The following is a 25771-nucleotide window of genomic DNA, read 5'->3' on the forward strand; positions in this document are numbered from 1 at the left end:
CGACCTTTTGGTCGGCAGTTGAACTCTTTAACCACTATGATATGTAAAAAGCTATGATAATTTAAACACTAAAAAATGAGCTAACAAAAATTATTGCATAATTTAAAATGGTGAAAAGATAGAAAGAGGGGAAATGCCTGTTTATTTATATTAAAATTGTCCAAAGAATATAAAAACCAATGCAAATAAAATTTACTTCAGTATATTTATAATGTATATGTAATACTTCAGTATATAGACAATATGCAACAAAATATACTTCAGTATATAGGTCATGGTGTGGCAAAGGTAGTAGGTAAAAGCCTGCAGACTGAATATAGGAAAAAAACCTCAGTAAAAGCTGAAAACAATACTCTGCCTGGCAGTAAAATTGCACAGCTGGTGTTATTTGAGGAATCAAAAAGAAAAATATTTTAGAAGCCTACCAATTTTTTTAGAAGGCTCTCAAAAAAAACTCCAGTTTCTTAAGAACATTTTTTTATAACATGAAATCTCATGTCCTCAGTATTTCCCATAAAACAAACCCAGTGCTTCCCATAGACTTAATAATTCCAGTCAAGACTCCAGTGGAATTTTTACTTCAGCACTCAAAAAAATGACACTGAAAATCATAGTATGATTAGGTGAGAATAGAAAGTAATGAAGTAGGGGAAATAGTCCTACCGGTAATTCAAATATACTATATAGTAAAAAAAAATAATTTTTTAAGTATAGTAGTAACATTGGAATAAATGACCATCGGTGGAATAAAAGGAGCCCTGGTAGCTACAGCTGCTAATGAAAAGCTTGGCAGTTCAAATTCACCAGTCGCTCCTTAGAAACCCTATGGAGCAGGTCTACTCTGTCCTATAAGGTCATTAGGAGTCAAAATTGACTCAATGGCAACAGGTTTGATTTTTTTTTTTTAATGGAATAAAATAGAGGGCATGGATAAACCTTATTATAGGATTAACTATAAGATAAAACAGGAATCACAAATCAATGAGAAAGGGGAAAATATTCAACAAATAATATAACAATCTACAAATTTAGGGGGGTCAATTTAGGTGTTCATTTCATCCTGTATTCCCAAATAAAATCCGGAATAGATTATTAGAATCTTTAAAAAAATCAAAACCAAAGGAAAAAACAGAAAATAAAAAAATATTTGCCAAACATTTGATGGAACTTATTAAGCATATAAAAAAACAAGCAACATAATATTTACAATATAAAATGTTACATGTATTCACCTAGAAAAGTTAACCAAAATATAAAAGCAGATAACTGGAAAAAGAATTTTAACAGAAAAGATGAAAAAATGAGTTATTTCTGTATAGAAACTTGACGTAAATCATTAAGAAAATCACAAACGAACAAATTATATCAACTAGTAATTCTTGAATTAAAAAATAAAAGTAGCCAATAAAAAGATGGAAAAAAGTCCTAACAGCTAATCAAAGAAATGCTGTAATTTAACAACACTTCTATATCAAAAACAAAGAAAATATTTGTATAGATTCTTACCTTGGAAGCCCCCAAAGGACAAGCCTTTGTCCAGTCTTCTCTCCACATTGACTTTGGTCTTGGCCATGTGATTTGTTTTGATCAATGAGGCACTAGCAAGAGTGATGCAAGCAGACATTCATAAGGACTCCCATGTTGGGACTTGTCTTCTTGGAATGCTCGCACTTTGAAGCCATTTGCAATCCTGAAAGGAAGACTGAGCTGGACCACTGAATGATTAGAGGCTGTGTAAACAGAAACCATAGAGGATGAGAGGCCATCTTGGACATTCCATTCCCAGCTGAGTTCCCAGCTGAATGAAGCCACACAGGTGGAAAAAAACACCCAACCAACCCGCAGAATTATGAGAAATAACAGATCATTGTTTTTAAGTCACTAAATTTTAGGGTAGTTTGTTATAGAGCAGTAGATAATTGAAACAGTTTCTTTCCATATCAATAAAATAGAGATAAATAAAAAGATATCAAATTCTGGTAGGACAGTAAATTAATATATCATCACATTTTTAGGAAGTAATTTGTCAATATGTTTTAACAACTTTAAAAATAACAAAATTTATTAATAAAATGTTCTACGTCCTACTTTAATGAGTGGCGTCTGGGGTCTTAAAAGCTTGTGAGTGATGATCTAAGATACATCAGTTGGTCTTATCCTACTTGGAGCAAAGAAAAATGAAGAAAACCAAAGACACAAGGAAAATATTAGCCCAGTGAGCTAAAGGATCACATGAACCATAGACTCCATCAGCCTGAGATCAGAACTAGATGGTGCCCAACTACCATCAATGACTGACCCGACAGGGAATACGAGAGACAGTCCCAGGCAGAGCAGGCAAAAAATGTACAAGAGAACTCAAATTCATGTAAAAAGACCAGACTTAATGGTCTGACTTAATGGACTGAAACTATGACCCCTGTACACACTGTTAACTCAGCACTAAAATGATTCCCGAAGCCCACTTTCAGACAAAGATTACACAGGACTATAAAACAAAAAATAATACACATGAGGAATGTGCTTCTTAGTTCAGTCAGATATACAAAACAAAGGGGCAGCTCCTGTCCAAAAGCAGGATGAGAAGGTAGGAAGGGACAAGATCTGGTTGAATGGACAGAGGGAACCCAGGGTGGAAAGGGGGAGTGTGCTGTCACATTGTGGGGATTGCAACTCATGTCATAAAACAATATGTGCATAAATTTTTGTATGAGAAATTAACTTGAACTGTAAACTTTCACCTAAAGCACAGTAAAAAAGAAAAGAAACGAATATACAAACTGAAAAAAAGTTTTCTTTCAAATCTATGGAACTTAATAATTTCACTTCTGGGAATTTATCCAAAGGAAAGCACACCAAAAATCAAAACAAGATATATGTACAAAGATGTTCATTGCATTATTATATATTGATAAACAAAAACATCCACACCCAAATCACTTTACTATTCAGCTATCTTCACTAACATAACATTACTATTCTACTGTCTTCATCATGCCAAGAAACTCTTGGAAGACAAAAGTTGGAAATAACTTTATAGTTCATTCCTGGAAGGTCCTGAAAACCTATTTAAAGGAACATCAGACTACTCAGCTTTTCAGTAGATACCAAACAACTGTTTTCTAGTCTGCCTTCAAAACCCTAGCCTCAAAACTTTCGTCTTGTCTGCCATCCAATCAATCTTAAACTATAATATTATGATTCCTACCCAATTTTAGTCGATCAGTCTTATTGAAAGACCCACTTTAAACCAGGCCCCCCAAAAGCTTACAAAAATTCCAATTTTGCCCTCACCTTTCTGAGATGCTACTAGTTTACCAAGGTAGTAGTTTTCTTTACTGAAGTAAGCAATAAAGGCAGCTTTGCCTTACCAGTGGATTATTTTGGTGGTCTTTTTCAGGAGACACCATTCCATATATGAAAGCAAGACTGGAAACAATATGCATACTAAATGTCGAATTAAAGGAAAGTTATTAAATAAAATGTAGTGCATGATTTCAAAGAAATAGAGAAATAAGGAAAATGCTTATTAGGTTACAATGTTAAATACAACAAAATTGTATTTGATTACAACCATGGGCTTTAGAAGAGTGTGCTGAAGACAAAAAAAAGGAGAGGGAAAGAATGGTAAGAAGGAGGGAAACAGAGACAGACGGAGGGAGGGAAAGAATGGCTAGAGGGAAGGAAACAGAACTGCTCAGTGTTTGCCTTTGAGTATTGGAAATATAGCTGTTTTTCCCCTTTACTTTTATTATTTTCAGAGCCCTGGTGCTGCAGCAGTTAAGAACTCAGCTGCTAACCAAAAGGTCAGTGGTTTGAACCCACCCACCGCTCCTTGGAAACCCTATGGGACTGTTCTACTCTGTCCTACAGGATCGCTATGTGTCAGAATCAACTCCACAGCAACGGGTTTGGTTTTGGGTTTTATTATGTTCAATTTGCTTTAATAGAGAATTTTTAATAGTAAAAGAGATTTTAAGAAGCTATTAAGAAATAACTTTTAAAACAATATTAACTAGAAATAAAAACAGGATTTGAAGATCTTTCCCAGCTTTGCATACAAAGGGTACAATGGCTACTATCGTAGGTGAATGGGAGGGACATAATTCATGCAATAGTCTCCCTTCAGGCTCCTAAAGCATGCCAGGGCAATCAATAATCAAAATCAAAAGATACTAGTCAGAGGACCCTAAATGATAACTGAGGAAAATAACTGAATATTTAGATCAAATACACTTCTTTGAATATAATTTTGAACGTAATCATCCCATCACATATTCTAAAATCAAAGTAGTTTCCATAATCCCCATAAATAATGAGGCCTCTCTTTTTGTCTTGTATATGTGACAAAAAGAGTCCTGTTGGTACAGTGGTTAAGCTCTCAGCTGCTAACTGAAAGGTGGCACTGGAATCCACCACCAGCTCCGTGGGAGAAAGATGTGCCAATCCACTTCCGTAAAGATTACAGCCTTGGAAACCCTATGGAGCAGCTCTTCTCTGTCCTATAGGGTCACCATGAGTCAAAATCAACTCGACAGCAATGGGTTTGGGTTTTATATGCAAAAACATTGGAAATTATTAACGGGGGATATAGTTTTTTCTTTGCCATCCCCCTACTGCTTTCACAAAGCTTTCAGGTACTGCCTACTTAAGGTTCTTCATCCCTGTCTTAAGAATGGAGAAGAAAGGTCTAAAAAGAGTAGTCCTCAGGGAGTTGTATGATTCTGTGAGCATATGGCTTGGGGCACCCAAAAGTGGAAGGAAGGCGGCAATGGGGGTCTAAGAAGACTGAATATGGAAGAGAACATTCTTTTACAGTAAGGAGTGAGAGACTCCTGGGAGTTTCAGTGAGCTAGGGTGTAGACAGGTGATTTTAATAAGAGTTTCCATATGCTAGGTAACTGGATCCCCCTAAATGTTTGAAAGAGAAATGTAATTAAGACATAATTTCTTTTTGGAGCTGTGTTTTAAATGTGACACTATTCTTATGCTGAACACATGAGCCTCCTTTTGCTTCACTATTGTTATAAACATACCTTAAACTCTGAAATTTGTAAGGTAATGTCAGTGATAAAAAAATATATATATACACCTATACATATACACATACACATACCTATATACACGTATATATACACTCAGCTGCTAACCAAAAGTTCAGCAGTTCAAATCCACAAGCCACTCCTTGGAAACCCTATGGGGCAGTTCTACTCTGTCCTATAGGGTCGCTATGAGTCAGAATCAACTCAACAGCAACAGGGTAGGTTTTTGGTTTTTATATTTTTATAAATAAATTATATATTAAAATAAATTTTAAAAAATTATATATTTATAAATATATATATACGTTTTTATAAATTGCTGGCTGAAAGCAAAGAGGACTTGAAGAACTTACTGACGAAGATCAAAGACAATAGCCTTCAGTATGGATTAAACCTCAACATAAAGAAAACAAAAATTCTCACAACTGGACCAATAAGCAACATCACGTTAAATGGAGAAAAGATTGAAGTTGTCAAGGATTTCATTTTACTTGGATCCACAATCAATGCCCAGGGGAGCTGCAGTCAAGAAACCAAACGATGAATTGCATTGGACAAATCTGCTGCAAAAGACCTCTTTAAAGTGTTAAAAATTGAAGACGTCACTTTGAGGACTAAGGAGTGCCTGACTCAAGCCACGGTATTTTCAATTGGCTCATATGCATGGGAAAGCTGGACAATGAATAAAGAAGGCTGAAAAAGAATTGATGTCTTTGAATTATGGTGTTGGAGAAGAATACTGAATATACCATGGACTGCTAGAAAAACGAACAAATCTTTCTTGGAAGAAGTACACCAAGGATGCTCCCCAGAAGCAAGGGTGGCAAAACTTCGTTTCACGTACTTTGGACATGTTATTAGGAGGGACCAGTCCCTGGAGAAGGACATCATGCTTGGTAAAGTAGAGGGTCAGCAAAAAAGAGGAAGACCCTCAATGATATTGACTGACACAGTGGCTGCAACAATGGGTTCAAGCATAACAGTGATTGGATGATTGGATTGTGCAGGACTGGAACTGACCTGCGGGCACCTGATGACAAAAATATTTTTATAAATATACAAGATATATATACTGTATCTAATGCTGTAATAACAGAAATGCCACCAGTGGATGGCTTTAACAAAGAGAAATTTATTCCATCACAATCTAGGAGGCCTGAAGTCCGGATTCAGGGTGCCAGCTCCAGGGAAAGGCTTTCTCTCTCTGTTGGCTCTGGGGGAAAGTCCTTGTCATCAATCTTCCCCTGGTCTAGGAGTTTCTAAGCGCAGGGACCCCAAGTCCAAAGGGAGCACTCCCCTCCTGATTCTTTATTCTTGGTAGTAGGAGGTCCCATTTGACCTAATGTGACAGAGTAGAAGCCAACACACAGAGTGAGAGTGTTAAATGCATTTGCACAGGAGGCTTGCTAGCAGAATGGGGTGCTTTGGGGCACTTATCAGTGGTGTCAGGCTTGCAAGAGCTGAGTACTTTTGGGCAGAAGTTTAACGGTGGAGTGGGGTGCCTCCAGGCACTTACTGGTAGGAGTAAAGAGCTTTGGAACACTTACCCGAGCAGGGCAGATGCAGGCTGCCCCAAGGGCCAAAAGGCAGAGCAGCCAAGGAACCAGGAAGCTGAAACTGAAGAGACAAGGAACACAGGAAGCAGGGCTGCCTCAGTCTCAAAGGATATAAAAGAAAGAATTGAGCAGAGAGGAGAAAGATCTCATGCCACCAAGAATGATGAACCAGGAGGGGAGTGAGTCCTTTGGACTCGGGGTCCCGGTGCTGAGAAGCTCCTAGACCAGAGGAAGATTGATAACAAGGACTTTCCTCAGAGCCAACAGGGAAAGAAAGCATTCTGCTGGAGCTGACACCCTGAATTCGGGCATCTACCCTCCTAAATATATATATATACATATATATGTAATATATACAAATACACAGATACATATATATAATATATATGGCGATCTGATCCTGTAAATATTACAGCCTAGAAAACCCTATGGAACAGTTCTACTCTGTCATATGGGGTTTCTATGAGTCAAAATGAACTCAGCTGTAACCAACAACAACTTATATATTTGTATTCTTAATCATCCTATCACATGGCACAATGTAGCATGGACTGAAACATATAAAGGATCTAATTTCGACTCATTTATTTTTCAAGATACCAAAGAGCTTGTTATTCTACTAGGTCATCTCTAATACTCCTGGCATGGATTCTAGAGAAGTTTCATAAGGGATTCCAGTATTTTTGTGTTTTTAAGTTCATGGGTAACACACACTCAATGAGACATAAGGCTGATTTTTTTTTTTTTAAGATTGAATTATCATAAACACAAAGTGTCCTGGGTTGAATTATACCCCCCAAAATGTGTTTGTCAACTTGGTTAGGCCGTAATTCCCAGAATTATGTGGCTGTCCTCCATTTTGTGACTGTAATTTTATATTGAGAGGATTAGGATGGGATTGTACCTCTCTGATCCAATCTAGTTTCTCTGGGGTGTGGCCTGCACCACCTTTTATCTCTCAAGAGATAAAAGGAAACGGAAGCAAGCAGCGAGTTGGGGACCTCAAACCACCAAGAAAGAAGCGCTGGGAGCAGAGTGTATCTTTTAGGTCCAGGATTCCTTTGCAGAGAAGCTCCTAGTGCAGGGGAAGATTGACGAGAAATACCTTCCTCCAGAGCTGACAGAGAGAGAAAGCCTTCCCCTGGGGCTGACACCCTGAATTTGGACTTTTAGCGGACTTTACTGTGAGAAAAAAATTTCTCTTTGTTACAGACATTCACTTGTGGTATTTCTGTTATAGTAGCACTAGATGACTAAGACACAAAGATACATACAGAAAGGCAGGCTGGCAATTAGGCAGGGTAGTAAGTACTTAAATTCAGTGCAATATTGCATTATGATTTATGATTCTTATGAGTTTGTCTCATGGACACATTGCATATTTAAATTTTTGTTGCTAAGTTCACTTTTTTGACTAGATTAAAATATCGTAACAAAAACGAAGTTAGAAACAGCCAAAAAATATAAGAATGCTTATTGAGTCATTTTGGTCATGCTTGTAGCACAGGAAACTTGATGTCAACAGCTGTATGTTATATGCTACAACCTCACTGTTATTAATAACAAGGTTATCTAAATAAAGTCTGTATTTAGATTCCCATAGTGTTTTGAAGCTAGAGTCTGTGGTTCCTCAAGTCAGATGACCAACATCTATGTCCAAGGCATTATACTGTGGGAGATACAAAGAAATCTTAAAAAAAAAATCTGTCTTAAGAAGCTTACAATTTAGTTTATTCCACATTGTAGCTATTTGATGGCAATCTTATATTAATATTTCACATGCAGTGAAACTTACATGTTTTTATTGTCCTTTCCAAACAAAAGCTGGACATTTTCTATGAAATGTAATGTCACCATTTTAGTATCAATGTGTTTTTGGTCAATAATTGAGTCGGTGACATTCGTAAATGTTGAAGTATTCTTGAAAAGTTTACTGTAATTATGGTAAGACTGAGATAGAAGAGTTTTTCAAAAACGGGCACGTGTAATTTTGAGATGGTTGTGCACGCTGTTAGTTACAAGAAGAGAGAATGTGCATGAATCATTGCAAATCCATTAAGATGGACTGACAACTGAAATAAATAAACAGCCAGGGGCAATGGCTCAGTAACATTTGTTATGTATGCAGGGCATAAATTTAGAAAGAGGTGATAACTACAGAAGTGCACAGATTTTTTTTTTAGGATCTTAATGTGCTTTACTTTTTAGAGCAGTTTTCAAAAACCAAACTCATTGCCTTCAAGTCAATTCCAATCACGGTAAGTTCATGTGTCACAGAGTAGAACTGCTCCATAGAGTTTTCTTGGCTGTAATATTAATGGAAGCAGATCACCAGACCTTTCTTCTTCGGTACTGCTGGGTATAGTTTTACAAAAAGTACAGTTCCCATACACCACCCCCCTCCACAGTGTCTCAAACTATTAATATCTTACATTAGTGTGGTACGTTTGTTATAATTGATGAGCCAATACTGATAACATTATTGAGTCTATAATTTACATTAGGGTTCTCTTTTCATGTCGTACAGTTCTGTGGGTTTTAGCAAATGCATAATGTCACATATCCACCATTACAGAATCATATAGAATAGTTTCACTGTCCTTAAAATGCCCTGTGCTTCACCTATTCATCCTTTTCTCTCTTTTCCCTGCGCCCCTGACAACCACTTATCTTTTTACTATCTCTATAATTACGCTTTTTCCAAAAAGTCATATAGTTGGAATCATACATTATGGAATTTTTTTGTCAGACTGGCTTCTTTCAGTTAGCAATACGAATTTAAAGTTCTTCCATGTCTTTTTGTGGCTTGACAGCTCATTTCTTTGATTACTGAATAATATCTATTGTTTGGATTTACCTGTTTATCCATTCACTTATTGAAGGACATCTTTGTTGTTTCTAATTTTTGGCAATTAAGAATACAGCTAGTATAAATATTTGTTTGCAGATTTTTGTGTGAACGTAACTTTTGAATTCATTTTTGTAAATACTTTGGAGAATGATTGCAAGACAGAATGAAAAACCTATGTTTTAGCTTTATAAGAAATTTCTGGATATTCTTGCAAAGTATCTATGCCATTTTGCATTCTCACCAGCAGTGAATGAGAGTTCCTGTTGCTCCACATTCTCTGCAGCATTTGATGTTGCCAATGTTACGGATGTTAATCATTCTAATCAGGTGTATAGCAACATCTTATCGTTGTTTTATTTCCTTATTCATTGTGTATTAAATGAAAGTTTCCCCCACGTGCCTGTCAGTTTGTTGTACTGTGGGAGCTTGCATGTTGCTGTGACACTGGAAGCTATGCCACAGGTATTCAGATACCAGCAGTGTCACCCATGGAGGACAGGCTTCAGCTGAGTTTCCAGACTAAGACAGACTAGGAAAAAGGACCCGGCAGTTTACTTCTGAAAAGCATTAGCCAGTGAAAACCTTATGAATAGCAGTGGAACATTGCCTGACATAGTGCCGGAAGATGAGCCCCCCAGGTTGGAAGGCACTCAAAGGTGACTGGGGAAGAGCTGCCTCCTCAAAGTAGAGTTGACCTTAATGATGTGGATGGAGTAAAGCTTTCGGGACCATCATTTGCTGATGTGGCACGACTCAAAATGGGAATAAATACCTGCAAACATCCATTAATGATTGGAACTTGGAATGTACAAAGTATGAAACTAGGAAAATTGGAAATAGTCAAAAACGAAATGGAATGCATAAATATCAATATCCTACGCATTAGTGAGCTGAAATGGACTGGCATTGGCCATTTTGAACTGGACAATCATATAGTCTACTCCGCTGGGAATGACAACTTGAAGAGGAATGGTGTTGCATTTGTTGTCAGAAAGAACATTTCAAGATCTATCCTGAAGTACAACACTGTCAGTGATACGATAATATCCATACACCTACAAGGAAGACCAGTTAATATGACTATTATTCAAATTTATGTACCACCAGGGCCAAAGATGAAGAAATACAAGATTTTTATCAGCTGCTACAGTCTGAAATTGATTGAACATGCAATCAAAATGCATTGATAACTATAATTACATTGATAATTGATCGGAATGCAAAAGTTGGAAACAAAAAAGAAGGATCAGTAGTTGGAAAATATGGCCTTGGTGATAGAAACAGTGCCGGAGATCGAATGATAGAATTTTGCAAGACCAACGACTTCTTCATTGCCAATACCTTCTTTCACCAACATAAACGGTGACTATACACATGGACCTCACCAGATGGAACACACAGAAATTAAATTGACTACATCTGTGGAAAGAGACAATGGAAAAGCTCTATATCATCAGTCAGAACAAGGCCAGGGGCTCACTGTGGAACAGACCATCAATTGCTCATATGCAAGTTCAAGCTGAAACTGAAGAAAATCAGAGCAAGTCCACGAGAGTCAAAATATGACCTTGAATATATACCACCTGAATTTAGAGACCTTCTGAATAATAGATTTGATGCATTGAACACTAATGACCACAGACCAGATGAGTTGTGGAATGACATCAAGGACATCATCCACGAAGAAAGCGAGAGGTCACTGAACAGACAAGAAAGAAAGACAAGACCAAGATGGATGTCAAATGAGACTCTGAAACTTGCTCTCGAATGTCAAGCAGCAAAAGCAAAAGGAAGAATTGATAAAGTAAAAGAACTGAACAGAAGATTTCAAAGGACGGCTCAAGAAGACAAAGTGAAGTATTATAGTGACATGTGCACAGAGCTGGAGATGGAACACCAAAAGGGAAGAACACACTCGGCATTTCTCAAGCTGAAAGAACTGAAGAAAAAATTCAAGCCTCGAGTTGCAATAGTGAAGGATTCTATGGGGAAAATATTAAACGACACAGGAAGCATCAAAAGAAGATGGAAGGAATACACAGAGTCATTATAACTAAAAGAACGAGTCAGTGTTCAACCATTTCAAGCAGTGGCATATGATCAGGAACCAATGGTACCGAAGGAAGAAATCCAAGCTGCTCTGAAGGCATTGGTGAAAAACAGGGCTCCAGGAATTGATGGAATATCAATTGAGATGTTTCAACAAACAGATGCAGCGCTGGAGATGCTCACTTGTCTATGCCAAGAAATATGGAAGACAGCTTCCTGGCCAACTGACTGAAAGAGATCTATATTTATGCCTATTCCCAAGAAAGGTGATCCAACCGAACATGGAAATTATGGAACAATATCGTTAATATCACACACAAGCAAAATTTTGCTGAAGATCATTCGAAAACGGCTGCAGCAGTATATCGACAGGGAACTGTCAGAAATTCAGGCCGGTTTCAGAAGATGACATGGAACCAGGGATATCATTGCTGATGTCAGATGGCTCCTGGCTGAAAGCAGAGAATAACAGAAGGATGTTTACATGTGTTTTATTGACTATGCAAAGGCATTTGACTGTGTGGATTATAATAAATTGCGCATAACATTGCAAAGAATGGGAATTCCAGAACACTTAATTTCGCTTATGAGGAACCTTTACATAGATCAAGAGGCAGTTGTTCAGACAGAACAAGGGGATACTGATTGGTTTAAAGTCAGGAAAGTTGTGCGTCAGGGTTGTATTCTCTCACCATATATTCAATCTGTATGCTGAGCAAGTAATACGAGAAGCTGGACTATATGAAGAACAGGGCATCAGGATTGGAAGAAGACTCATTAACAACCTGCATTATGCAGATGACACTACCTTGCTTGCTGAAAGTGAAAAAGACTTGAAGCACTTACTAATGAAAATCAAAGACCACAGCCTTCAGTATGGATTGCACCTCAACATAACAAAAACAAAAATCCTCACAACTGGGAGCAATATCATGGTAAATAGAGAAAAGATTGAAGTTGTCAAGGATTTTATTTTACTTGGATCCACAATAGACAGCCATGGAAGCAGCAGTCAAGAAATCAAGAGACACACTGCATTGGGTAAAAGTGTTTCTTGGCTGGCATTTTTTTTCCTTCAAGGCTTTATATATGTTATCCCATTGCCCTCTTGCCTGCATGGTTTCTGCTGAGTAGTCCGAGCTCATTGGTATTGACTCTCCTTTGTAGGTGACTTTTCATATATTGCTAACGGCTCTTAAAATTCTCTTTATCTTTGGTTATGGCAAGTTTGATTGTGTCTTGGTGGCTTTCTTTTGAGATCTACCTTGTGTGGGGTTTGATGGGCATCTTGGATAGATACCTTCTTGTCTTTCAGGATATCAGGGAAGTTTTCTGCCAACAAGGCTTCAACAATTTTCTCTGTATTTTCTGTTGTCCCTCCCTGTTCCGGTACTCCAATCACTCATAAATTATTTCTCTTGATAAAGTCCCACACGATTCTTATGGTTTCTTCATTTTTTAAAATTCTTTTATCTGATTTTTCTTTGAATATATTGGTGCCAAGTGTTTTATCTTCAGTCTCACTAATTTTGACTTCCATTTCCTCAATTCTGCTCCTCTGACTTTCTATTGAGTTGTCTAATTCTGAAATTTTGTTTATATGAATTTGTTTGCTGTTTCTCTATGGATTCTTGCAGCCTAAGAAATTTGTCATTACGCTCTTGAATAACCTTCTTAATTTACTTCACTGCTTTATCTGTGTGTTCCTGGGCTGGGTCTGCATTTTGCCTGATCTCTTAAAGAGTTCCGTATATTAATCTTTTATATTCTACCTCTGGTAATTCCAGGAATATCTCTTGGCCCAGAGGATTCCTTGATTCTTTGTTTTGGGAGCTTGTTGAAGTGATCATGGTCTGCTTCTTTATATGATTTGATATTGACTGTTGTCTCCGAGCTATCTATAAGTTCTTGTATTAACTTACTTTATGTTTGCTTACTGTGTCCTAGTCTCTTCCTTTGTGTTTTGTTTTGCTATGCCCTAATAGGCTGCTTGAGTGAGCTAATTTGATTATGGGTGACTTTGAAGCTCTAACATCGTGTCACCAGATGGCTAGAGCTATTACCAGGTATATGAGCCCAGGAGTCCATTCACTTTTCTTGTATGGATTCAGCTCAGATGTCCAGATAGTTGGTTACCAAGTGTGTGGTGCAGGTTCTCACCTATAGTCTTAGAGGAGCAGGGGTGAGTGGTGTATGCAGCAGTATCTAGCTGCAGCAGGGGGTGATACTCTGAACAAGGCAGGGGGCTGACAACCATCCCCCAAGTGTCTGTGAGAAAAGCGTGTCCCCATTTCCTAGAGTGCACAAGTGGGTGGGCTCTGCAGCCAGACCGTGGGCACCCAATTCTTTTGGTTGTAAGGACTGGGAGGCACCACTTATCCTTGGACCCGTCGCTGGTGGCTAGGTGGTATGGGTGGAGCCAACAGTCTTCAGGCCCCTGATGTGGGTAGGTGAAGACCCTACCTAACAGACAGAATGGTGTTAAATGTCAAAAACCTACCTCTGCACTACACAGCTTAAACAGTTGAAGTCAGACCTCAGGCATGTACACCATTGCACTGTGCCAAGGAGGGCTGAAGCTGCTGAAATGGGCCCACACAGGTCCTTGCAGGGGTGAAAGGCATTCAAAGGCCGTGAACTCCTTGTGCTTGTGCCCAGGCAAAGGAGCTGCTTCTGCCCTGAGTTCCCAGCTTAGGGGAGACAACTGATTTATTTTTTCCCTATTTGTTAATTTTTCCCCATCCAAAGCCAGGAGAATGCCTGAGAGCACTCAGCAGGACCTATTTCAGGCCCAGGGAAAGCAACCGCCACTGAAGCCAGCTTCGGGGCTGGAGCAGGGCGAGAAGGATCAGGTAAATGGGGGAGCATTCTTTTCAAAGGAGTGCTTTTTGGTCCATGCGGTAAATTAGATACAAGTACTTACTTATCTTTTGCAGAGAGCACTGTTCTTTGCTGATTCCGGAGGGGCATGAGCATACTCTATGCTGCTTGCTCTCACCTGCTGTGGAAAACACGTCCTGAACCCTACCGCCAGCCCAGGGGATCAGGTCTGTGGGGTGCCGGTTCCTGCTGAGTTAGGTCCAGTAACTCCTTGCTGCCTTTGATCTGTGTCTCCCTCCGCCTTCTGCTCAGTCTGATTTCTTAACTTTGCCATTGAAGTTCAGGGCTCTTAGCTTGTCTTATATATAATAGATTCACATGTATTTTTGGGTTTGTTTTGTAAGAGGGACCACTGGAAGCGTCTGACTACTCTGTCGTCTCAGCCCCACCTCTGTTATCATTGTTTTAATTTGCAATTCCCTAACGACATATGATGGAGCCCTTGTGTTGCAGTGGTTAAGAGCTCAGCTGGTAACCAAAAAGTCAGCAGTTTGAATCCACCAGCCGTTCCTTGGAAATCCTACGGGGCAGTTCTACCTTGTCCTATAGGGTTGCTATGAGTTGGAATAAACTCAACAGCAACAGGTTTAATGACATATAATGTTGAGTATCTTTTCATATGCTTATTTGCCATTTGTGTATCTTCTTTGGTGAGGTGTCCAGATTTTTTACCCACTTTGTAATTGAGCTCTTTTCTTATTGTTGAGTTTTATGGCAGTTCAAATCCACCAGCCACTCCTTGGAAACCATATGGGGCAGTTATACTTTGTCCTATAGGTTTACTAGGAGTCAGAATTGACTTGACAGCAACAAGTTGTATATCTTGGATACAAGTCCTTTATATCAGATATGTGTTTTGTGAATATTTTCTCCCAGTTTGTGGCTTGTGCCTTCATTCTCTTAGTAGTGTCTTTTGCAAAGCAGAGGTTTTTTCGTTTTAATTAACTCCAACTTATCACCTTCTTTTACAGATCATGCTTTTCCCGTTGTATCTAAAAATTAATTGCTAAACAATGGACTTTGAGTCAGCCTCAGTGTCCAATATGCTTAAGGGCGATATATGACATTGATACAAACTTGAAGAAGTCAAAACCTATTCCATTCTTAATTTAGAAAGCCAAAACAAAATACATACTAAAAAAAAAAAAAAAAAACCCACACTTATCAGACTGGTTGAGACAGGGGAACTCCACAAGACTACTGCCCTGAGATACTCTTCAAACCTTGAACTGAAACTAACCCCAGAGGTCACCTTGTAACTACATAAGAGATTGGCTCACAGAATAGTATCACCTGTAAGTACTGTGCTCCTTTAAAAAACTACCTATGTGAGAACAAACAGTCAACAATTACTTTAAAACAAAGATGAGAATGTAAGGGGTCAGGGAATCTAGATTAATGGAAATGGATCAAACAAAATAGAAATAATGAGAATGTTCAGGCATTGTGAAGAATACAACCAATGTTGCTGAACAATTTCTGTAGAAATTGTTGAATGGGAGCCTAAACTGCTGTGTAAACCTTCACTGAAAACACAATATTACTTAAAAAACAAGAAAAAGTGACCTACCAAAAACTGTGAGGATAAAATAATTTATCTCTACAGAGTCAGGCAAAATTCTTCCATGGACTTAGTAGAAAAATATTTATTATAACAGTATTCCATATTACAATTTAGTGTTTAAAAATCTATTGTCCAAAACAGTCACGAAAGGAGAGACTGGAAGGAGGGAGCAGGCTGACTCACTAGGGGGAGAGTAAGTGGGAGAATGTAGTAAGGAATATGTAAGTTTATATGTGAGAGACTGACTTGATTTGCAAACTTTCACTTAAAGCACAATAAAAATTATTTAAAAAAAATCTATTGTCAGGATAAAGAAATCTCTTGAAAAAATTACAAGTATTCAAAAGAATACTAATTTTTATGTATAACCACAAAAGCCAGTCTACATTGGGATATTGCTGAGACTGATGATGTGGACTTGGCTAAGGTGGATTTCACTGTATTTTACTATTAAATCAGCAAAATGCAATGCAAAGGTTAAAAAAAAAAAATAAGGGAAGAAATGAGTGAAAAAGGTTCCCTGATATCTCCTTGGTTCCTTACTGAGACACATCCACTCCTCACATATTGACATGGTTATGTTCCAAATACCAGGTCATTATGTGAAAATCAGTGTTATGCAACAATGGAGGATGACCCCATCAGATCACAAAATGGAGGATGACTACATCATTACATAACTTTCAAATTACATCATCACCTACCTGCCAAATTATATTACTTAACTGGCAGACCACTGAGAATCTTGTCCCAGCCAAGCTGACACATACCTTAACCATCACAAAAAAAAAAAAAAAAAACCATCACAGCCAACATTAATTTTACCTTACAGGTTGCTGTTCATTTCTGCCAGATGTATGTCATTAATGTGGGTAATAGTCAAACAGTACATTTTTTTTACCATTGTCGTAAATGCAAAACGTCAGATAAGGAGATAATCTATAAGTAAGGAGTAGGTGGAAGTCCTAAGTTCAGCAGTTACCGCCGCTGAGGAGAGGTCAAACTAGTGTTTAAAAACTGATCTATTACCACATGAAAAAATCTTCTGGATCACACTTACATACATGTCTTCTAATTCTTGTGTACCACTGTGCCTTATGAAATTTCAGCGCGATAAGCTTGGCCATGACTCCCCAAACTTATAATACCTCCAGATTCACGAAAAAAAAAAAAAAAAAAGGCAGTACTTAGATTACAAAATAATTCAGCAAATATTTACTGAGTACCTATCAAATGCTCACTATCATGCCAGACATTGGAAAACTACCTATTTCTTGTATCTAATTTTTTTAATTTGGTTTGAGTTCTTTCCAGAGACATACATTCATTTTATTTTATTTAATTGGGACAGCTATCTCAATAATACTAGAAGTATTAGTTTCCTGGGACTCCTGTTATAAAAGTACCAAAAAGGAGATAGTTTTAAACAACAGAAATTTTATCACAATTCTCAAGGCTAGTAGCCCAAATTCAGGGTGTCAGCACAGCCATGTTCTGTCTAAAGGCTCTAGGGGGAGATACTTTGCTATCTCTTTCAGCTTCTGGTAGCACATAGATGCATCTACACATGGCTGCTTTTCTTATCTGTCTCTTCTGTTTTATAAGGGCACCACTCAGAAGGAATTAGGACCCACTCTATTCCTCTATGACCTCATGTTCACTGATAACAACTTCAAAGACTCTATTTCCTAACAAGGTTACATTCACAAGTACCAGGAATCAGGACCTCAACATATCTTTTTTGGTGACACAATTTGTCTTAGTTGGGTTCTCTAGAGGAGCAAAACCAGTGAGATGTTTATACATAAATAGAGAGCTTTACTTCAAAGAAATGGCTCACGTAGTTGTGAGAGATGGCAAGTCCCAAATCCGTATGTCAGGAGGAAAGCTGGAAAGTCTCTGCTGGCTCCTAGAATTGCAGGGTCAGGAGGCAGGCTGGAGACTTCTGTAGGCCTACGTTCCAAGTTCAGGAGAACAGTGCAGGGTCCAGAGACAGTGAGCTCTGCCAGAACATCCATTTATCCTGGTGGCAGGCCACACTCCCGAGGAAACTCTCTTTGAACTCATTGGTTGATCACATCATGGATAATGATTACATTACATTACGGAACAGCAGCTAGGCTAGTATCTAGGCAAATCACTGAGAGTCATAGCCTAATCAAACTGACACACAATTGAATCCATAACACTAGAAAATGTGTTTTCTTATCGAGTAACAGACTGAACTGTGTGCCAGAATTCGTTTTCTCTCATAGTGGTATTATTAAACTATATTTTACATTTTTACAATGATTTTTTTAAAAAATATTCTTAGGACTATGAACTCACATATTTCTAGTTCATTTATAAACCCACATATTCCATAAAGTTTCTAAATCTTTTTAAAAACACCACATGATTCAAAGGAAATAGTTCAGATACTTTAAAATTTTTCAAATAGGTTAATTCAGTGCTAATGTAAGTAAGAAGGAAATAGCACCAATTTCCTATTTCCCTGTACTTCCACTTATGACCACAGTGGACCACTATCCCAGAATCCATTGCAGTTATCTAGAATTCAATTTTATCTATAAAGTAGTTTTCCCACTTTCAAGATTACAGAAATGATGTTTTTCACTCCTAAAATTTTAAACACGTAAAGATGGACAAAACCTGACAGATGAGGAAAAATAAACAGAGAAATTCCACAATGACCATACTTTTATTTCAAGAAAAAATGTTTTTTTTTAAAAAAGAAAATGGTTAGATAACAACGTCAGACCCTGGAGTTCCAAGGAAAACATCTGAAAAACATTATTTATTGGCATCGAATTATTTAAAAATACTGAAAAAAAAAAGCTACCTAAAATCCGCTAACAATGATTCCATAAAAAAGACAGTCTTCCACATCAACACTCTAATTCTTATGGTTCTAACCCCATACACAGGTTTTATATATACATATTCAAACTTTATATACACGTATAAATTTATTTTTATAAAAATGAGGTGAAATTGCATTTTCCTTTAAATAATCATAAATGCTTTCCTCATCAATACAAATAGATCTACTTCAATGGTTTAAATAGCTGCAAAGTGCTTCACTGAATGAATGTTCCATGATTTATTTGATCATTTCTCTATCCTTGTACTCTATCTTTAGGTACTTATGTCTGTGTGAATACTGAAAACACTGCGGTTCCCTTATACTGGGGTGGTAAGCAAAAGGTGGGTAAACTATGAAGTCATGAAAGCATCATCCTGAAAAACTGGAAAATAACCATCATTTGTATTAAACCATGCTCTTCAGAAATAATAAACCAGAAAAAGAAATACGTGTACATACACATACATATATGGACCTATATATAGGAGAAAGAAAAATTATCTCATGTATATGTATTTATAATGAAATAATATTAAGAATAAAAATGCCAGTTATGAGACTTCTAACTTCATAATGCAAAGGTATTTGATGTCCAAAACTCAGGGTGCTAGCTAGTCCTTTTTTTTTTTTTTCCATTCTTTGAGGATTTAAGTTCGTTGACCTGCAGAGGAGATGAAGCTGTTCAAACTGCAAAGTGAAGTAAATACAAAATGCAAAATCCTAATCAGCTTTAGTTCAGAGTCAGCACTAGACAATGGCACTTTCAGAAGCTATGTTGCAAGCCATTACCACATTTCTTCTGCTGTTATTAACTGAAGACAAGAGCTGAAAAATAATAGCCAGAAAGACGGCCACTAATAAATGGGAAATACAATATGGATGATCAAGTAAAGCACATTTCTTTACCACTTTCATGCACTACTCCACATTTAAAATTTTGCTTCTAGGCCCACTAATTACATCCTGCCTTTGGGATCATTACCACAGGGATGATGATAATGAAAGCGTAAACCTGATCTAGAAGAACCTGGACTCAAATTCCAAGCCTATAATTTTCTAGCTGAGTCATCTTGGTAAAATTATTTACTTTTGAGCACCAGTTTCCACTTACAAAACAAAAATGACAAGTGTTTAATAAATGCTGGTTAGGGTATCTAGATAGTATAGCTAGGATATCACACTGTGAGCACTGCCTTTGCGTAAATAACTTAGTTACGTAAGTCTCCAGCAGTGGTTCTCAAAAGAGGGACTCATGCTCTTGGGTCCTTCAAAAAGATCCTGCAGTCTCTCAGTCCTTCTTTTCCTCTAAATTCTGTTTCATCAAATGATTGTGTAGCCTTGAGGATGTTGGTTTTTTGTCATTACTATTGATTATTCTTTCTGGTAGGAATCAGAGCTGCGTCGAAAACCAAAGGGATTTTTGAAATGGGCACTCTTCTGAGTATGTGTCTTCAAGCTAATTTAAATAGGCTACAGCTATACTGGTGAATTGCCTACAAAGATCTCAAATGTATGGTGTGATTAAAACATTCCAAAGGTTATAAAGTATGGGATCATCATTTTCTCCTGTGAAGCAGACAGATTCTAATGGATTGAGGAGAGTGAGGATCTTTACTTATTACTAAAATATTGTTATGGATTGGATTGTGTTACCCAAAAACACATGTTCAAATCCTAACCCCTTTGCCTATGAATATAACACTGTTTGGAAATAGGGGTTTTCTTTTGTTATGTTAGGAGCCCTGGTGGCTCAGTGGTTAAGAGCTACGGCTGCTAACCAAAAGATCAGCAGTTCAAATCCACAAGTCACTCCTTTGAAACCCTTTGGGACCGTTCTACTCTGTCATGTAGGCTCACTATGAGCTGGAATCAACTCAACAGCGACAGGTTGGTTTGCTATGTTAATAACGCCATACTGGAGTAGGGTGAGTCCTAAACCTAACCTTTTCTGAGTAGGGTTTATAAAGGGGAGTACAGACAAGAAGAGCCACAAATGCACAGTCAGAAGAGACCATGTGGGTATCTACCTATAAGCCAAGAAACATTAAGAAACACCTGGGCTGCCAGAAGCTGAAAGAGACAGGAAAGAAACTTCCCCTAGAGCTAATAAACTTCCAGACATAGAGGAGAGCATAGCCCTGCAGACGCCCTGAATTTGGGCTTCTTGCCTTCAGAACTATGAGATAATAAATTTCGGTTCTTTAAAGTCATCCACTTGCGGTATTTTTGTTACAGCAGCACTAGGTATGGAACCCAGAGGGTAAGTGAAGGGACTGCATTCAGAAGGGAGTCTGCCTTTATTAAAACAGTGTTCTTGTGTGTCATCCAGTCAATTCCAACTCACAGCAACCCTGTAGGAGAGAGCACAACTGCCCCACAGAATTTCCTAGGCTGCCATCTTTATGGGTGCAGATGACTAAATCTTTTCTCCCATGCTGGATTCAAACAGTGGACCTCTTGGTTAGCAGCCCAACACTTAACGACTGTGCCACTAGGGCTTTTATTAAGATAGAACCCACTGCCATCAAGTCGATTTTCACTCATAGTGATCCTAGAAGACAGAGTAGAACCGCCCCATAGAGTTTCCAAAGCTGTAAATCTTTACAGAAGCAGAGTGCCACATCTTTCTCCCTTGGAGAGACTGGTGGGTACGAACAGCTGATCTTTCAGTTAGCAGCCAAGTGCTTAACTACTTCACCAACAGAGCTCCTCTATTAAAAGAGTGTTGTTGTTAGGTGCCATCCGTTCTGACTCATAGAGATCCTATGTACAACAAAACGAAACACTGCCCAATTCTGTACCATCCTCATAATCTTTGTTATGTTTGGGCCCATTGTTGGAGCCACTGTGTCAATTCATCTCATTAACAGCTTTCCTTTTTTTGCTGATCTTCTACTTTACCTAGCATGATGTCCTTCTCCAGAGACTAGTTCCTCCTGATAACATGTTCAAAGTACGTGAGAAGTCTTGCCATCCACCCTTTTAAGGAGCATTCTGGCTGTACCTCTTTCAAGACAGATTCTTATGGCAGTCCATGGTATATTCAATATTCTTTGTCAACACCATAATTCAAATGCATCAACTTTTTTTCAGTCTTCCTTAATCATTGTCCATGCATAACAGGTGACTAAAAACACCATGGCTTGGGTCAGACATACTTCAGTCCTCAAGGTGACATCTTTCCTTTTTAACACTTTTAGGAGGTCTTTTGCAGCAGATACGCCCAATGTAATATGCCATTTGATTTCCGGACTGCTGCTTCCACAGGCCTCGATTGTGGACCCAAGGAAAATGAAATTCTTGACAACTTCAATCTTTCCTCCATTTGTCATCATGCTACTTATTGGTCCAGTTGTGAGGATTTTTGTTTCCTTTATGTTGAGGTGTAATCCATACTGAAGGCTGTAGTATGGTTTGACTGATTTGATTTGATTTTCATGAGTAAGTGCTTCAAGTCCTCACTGCTTTCAGCAAGCAAGGTTGTGTGTAAAAATGGCATCAGGGTAGGGGCATCTGATTTTCTTTAACTTCACAAGAGGGTTGGAGAATCATGATTAGCATCGATAGCCCAAAGCTGATCCTTACGAAGCAGAGGTCAGATATACCTCCTCCCTCCAACCTTTTTACCAATTCTGACACCAGCCGTCACTCCCATAGCACTCTCTACTTCTCTGCTGGGTTTGATAACTTGTTGTAATGGCCACAGAGAATTCACAGGCAATACTTACGATTATGGAGTTTATTAGAGAAGCAACGAGGTACAACTTGGAATGAGAAATGACTCAAGATACAGTTCTTTGATCAGGACAGCCTCTTCTCAGCCATGCTCACAAGTAGACCTCTCTCTGGCTCTCAACCCCTTGGCCTGGCCTCTGCCCTGCTCAGGCAAGTGTTACAAAGCTCTTTAGCTCTGCCAATAAGTACCTGGGGGCACCCCACAATGCCAGCAAGCCTTGGCCCAAAGGTGCTCAGTTCTCTCGCTGTTGGTCAGCAAGCCTAGCTCTGACTACAAGTACCCTGAGGCACCCCATTCTTCTAGAAACCTCCTGCCTGAAGGCACTCAGCTCTCTCGTTACATGAGCAGGCACACCCACTGCAACTGCCTGACACTGCAGGACTGGAGACTCATTGTGCTGACTCACACTGCTCTCCTGGTTCTGTAGCCACTGTTTCTCTGCTGCCACTTCTAGCCATCTTGCATTATCTCCAGTGTTACAACTCCCTCTGGCTCCCGGGTATAGGAGGTTTTCAGCGTGGGGACCCCAGGTCCAAAAGACATGTTCTGCTCCTGCCTCACCTTGGTGGTAGTCAGGTCTCCCCTTTCTCTCTCTGGTAGGGCAAATTTTTAAGCCTAGCAGGATGGCAAAACTGACCAATTCCCTGGTTAGGGTTTCATACACCTTATTTTCATGGTCTACCCCCACAAGGGTGCCATGCACCTTATTTGTATTAGTAAGCTACCCAATGACCTTGGTGGGGCAAAAGCACCTTATCTGCATAGTCCCACCAAGGCCATGGCAAAAAAGGCCATATAAAAGCAATCCACTGCACTGCATTGTATCGTCTGCATATTGCAGGTTGTTAATAAGCCTTCCTCCAATCCTGATGCTGCATTTTTCTCCCAGCTTCTTGGATTATCTTCTCAGCATACAAATTGAATAACTGCAGTGAAACAATACAACCCTGACGCGTACCTTTCCTGATTTTAAACCACGCAGTATCTGTTCGAACAACTGTCTCTTGGTCTGTGTACAGGTTCTGCATGAACACAATTAAGTGTCCTGGAATTTCCATTCTTCGTAGTTACTGTGTTAGTCGTCCAGTGCTGCCATAACAGAAATACAAGTGGATGGCTTTAACAAAGAGAAATTTATTTTCTCACAGTCTGGTAGGTTACAAGTCCAAATTGAGGGTGTCGCCCCCAGGGGAAGGCTTTCTGTCTCTGTCAGCTCTGGAGGAAGGTCCTTGTCCTGAATTTTCCCCTGGTTGAGAAGCTTCTCAGGCGCAGGGATCCCATGTCCAAAGGACACGTTCTGCTCCTAGTGCTGCTTTCTTGGTGGTATGAGGACCCCACCTCTCTGCTTGCTTTCATTTCTGGAGACATAAAAGGTGGTGCAGGCCACACCGCAGGAAAACTTTCTTTACACTGGATCAGGGAGGACCTGAGTAAGGGTGGTGTTACAAGTCCACCCAAATCCTCTCAGCATAAAATTACATTCACATAATGGAGGACAACCACACAATACTAGGAATCATGGCCTAACCAAGTTGATAGACACATTTTTGGGAGGACACAATTCAATCCATGACAGTTACCACAATTTATTATGAGCCACAAAGTTGAATGTCTTTGCATAGTCAATAAAAAACAGGTAAACATCTTTCTGGTATTCTCTGCTTTTACCCAAGATCCATCTGACATAAGCAATGATATCCCTCATTCCACATTCTCTCCTGAACTTTTGGTAGTTCCCTGTTGATGTAGTGCTGCATGACTGTTTTTGAATGATCTTCAGCAAAATTCTACCTGCATGTGATGTTGATGATATTGTTTGATAATTTCTACATTCTATTGGACTACCTTTCTTTGGAATGGGTACAAATATGGATCTCTTCCAGTCAGTTGACCAGGTAGCTGTCTTCCAAACTTCTTGACATAGACAAGGGAGTGCTTTCAGAGTTGCAGCCATTTGCTAAAAGATCTTAATTAGTATTGTGTCAATTCCTGGAGCCTTGTCTTTCACCATTGTCTTCAGTGTAGCTTGGACTTCTTCCTTCAATAACATTGGATCTTGATTATATGCTACCTCCTGAAATGGCTGAACGTTTACCAAATCTTTTTTTACAGTGACACCGTGTATCCTTCCATCTTCTTTTGATGCTTCCTGTGTCGTTCAATATTTTGCCCGTAGAATCCTTCAAAACTGCAACTCGAGGCTTGAATTCTTTCTTCATTTCTTTTAGCTTGAGAAATGCTGAGCATGTTCTTCCCTTTTGGTTTTCTAACTCCAGGTCTTGGCAAATGCCATTATAATACTTTGTCTTCTTGAGCCACCCCTTGAAATCTTCTGTTCAGCTGTTTTATCATTACTTCCATTCACTTTAATTATCCTATATTCAAGAACAAGTTTCAGAGTCTCTTCTGACATCCATTTTGGTCTTTTCTTCCTTTCCTGTCTTTTTAATGACCACTTGCTTTCTTCATATATGATGTCATCCATCTGGTCTTTGGTCATTAGTGTTCAATGTGTCAAATCTCTTCATGAGATGGTCTTTAAATTTGGGTGGGATATATTCAAGGTTGTACTTTCACTCTCGTGGACTTGTTTTAATTTTCTTCAGCTTCAACTTCAACTTGCATATGAGCAATTGATGGTCTGTCCCACAGTTGGTCACTGGCCTTGTTCTATTGATATTTAGCTTTTCCATTGTCTCTTTCCACAGACGAAGTTGATTTGATTCCTATGTATTCTATCCGGTAAGATCCATGTGTATGCTTCGCTGTTTATGTTGTTGAAAAAAAGGTATTTCCAATGAAGAGATCGTTGGTCTTGCAAAATTTTTTCATGTGATATCTGGCTTTTCTATGACCAAGGCCATATTTTCCAACTACTGAGCCTTCATTAAAACAGTAGGGAATAAAAAATACAATGGATGGATACAAATGCAGATGGGTTTGGTACACTGATGTCTCAGGATGAATGGAATCTGTTGAGGATGATGGGAGAAGGGTTGGAGAAGTCTGAAATAGTTGTAGTGACAGCTGAACACCATGTTGATTTGAGAACCTAGTAGACGTTTGGGTAACACATAAGTTTCCTGTGAACTTGCAGCACTGATGTTATATTAGAAGCAATTTTATCTGTCGGATGACTTTCTTTAATGATGCTGACCTTCCTACATTCCAAGAAGGAGATGGTGTTAACTAGGTTTATTCACAATGAGGATATTAGGAGAGGGAAA

The 25771-nt window shown here is 38.6% G+C and overlaps 1 protein-coding gene across 2 annotated transcripts in view; it reads right to left on the reverse strand.

The window, feature by feature from the left end:
* LOC126082832 (translation initiation factor IF-2-like) overlaps positions 1–25771 on the reverse strand; it is a 69175-nt gene that overhangs the window by 39434 nt on the left and 3970 nt on the right. Inside the window, exon 3 of one of the 2 annotated variants that reach the window (XR_007518665.1) lies at positions 1507–1690. The gene's annotated coding sequence lies outside the window, so the exon portion shown is untranslated. Of the gene's footprint in view, positions 1–1506; positions 1731–25771 lie in introns of both variants that reach the window. The other variant, XR_007518664.1, reaches the window with a different exon arrangement.

This window comes from Elephas maximus, chromosome 1, assembly GCF_024166365.1.
Source record: "Elephas maximus indicus isolate mEleMax1 chromosome 1, mEleMax1 primary haplotype, whole genome shotgun sequence".
NCBI lineage: Eukaryota > Metazoa > Chordata > Mammalia > Proboscidea > Elephantidae > Elephas > Elephas maximus.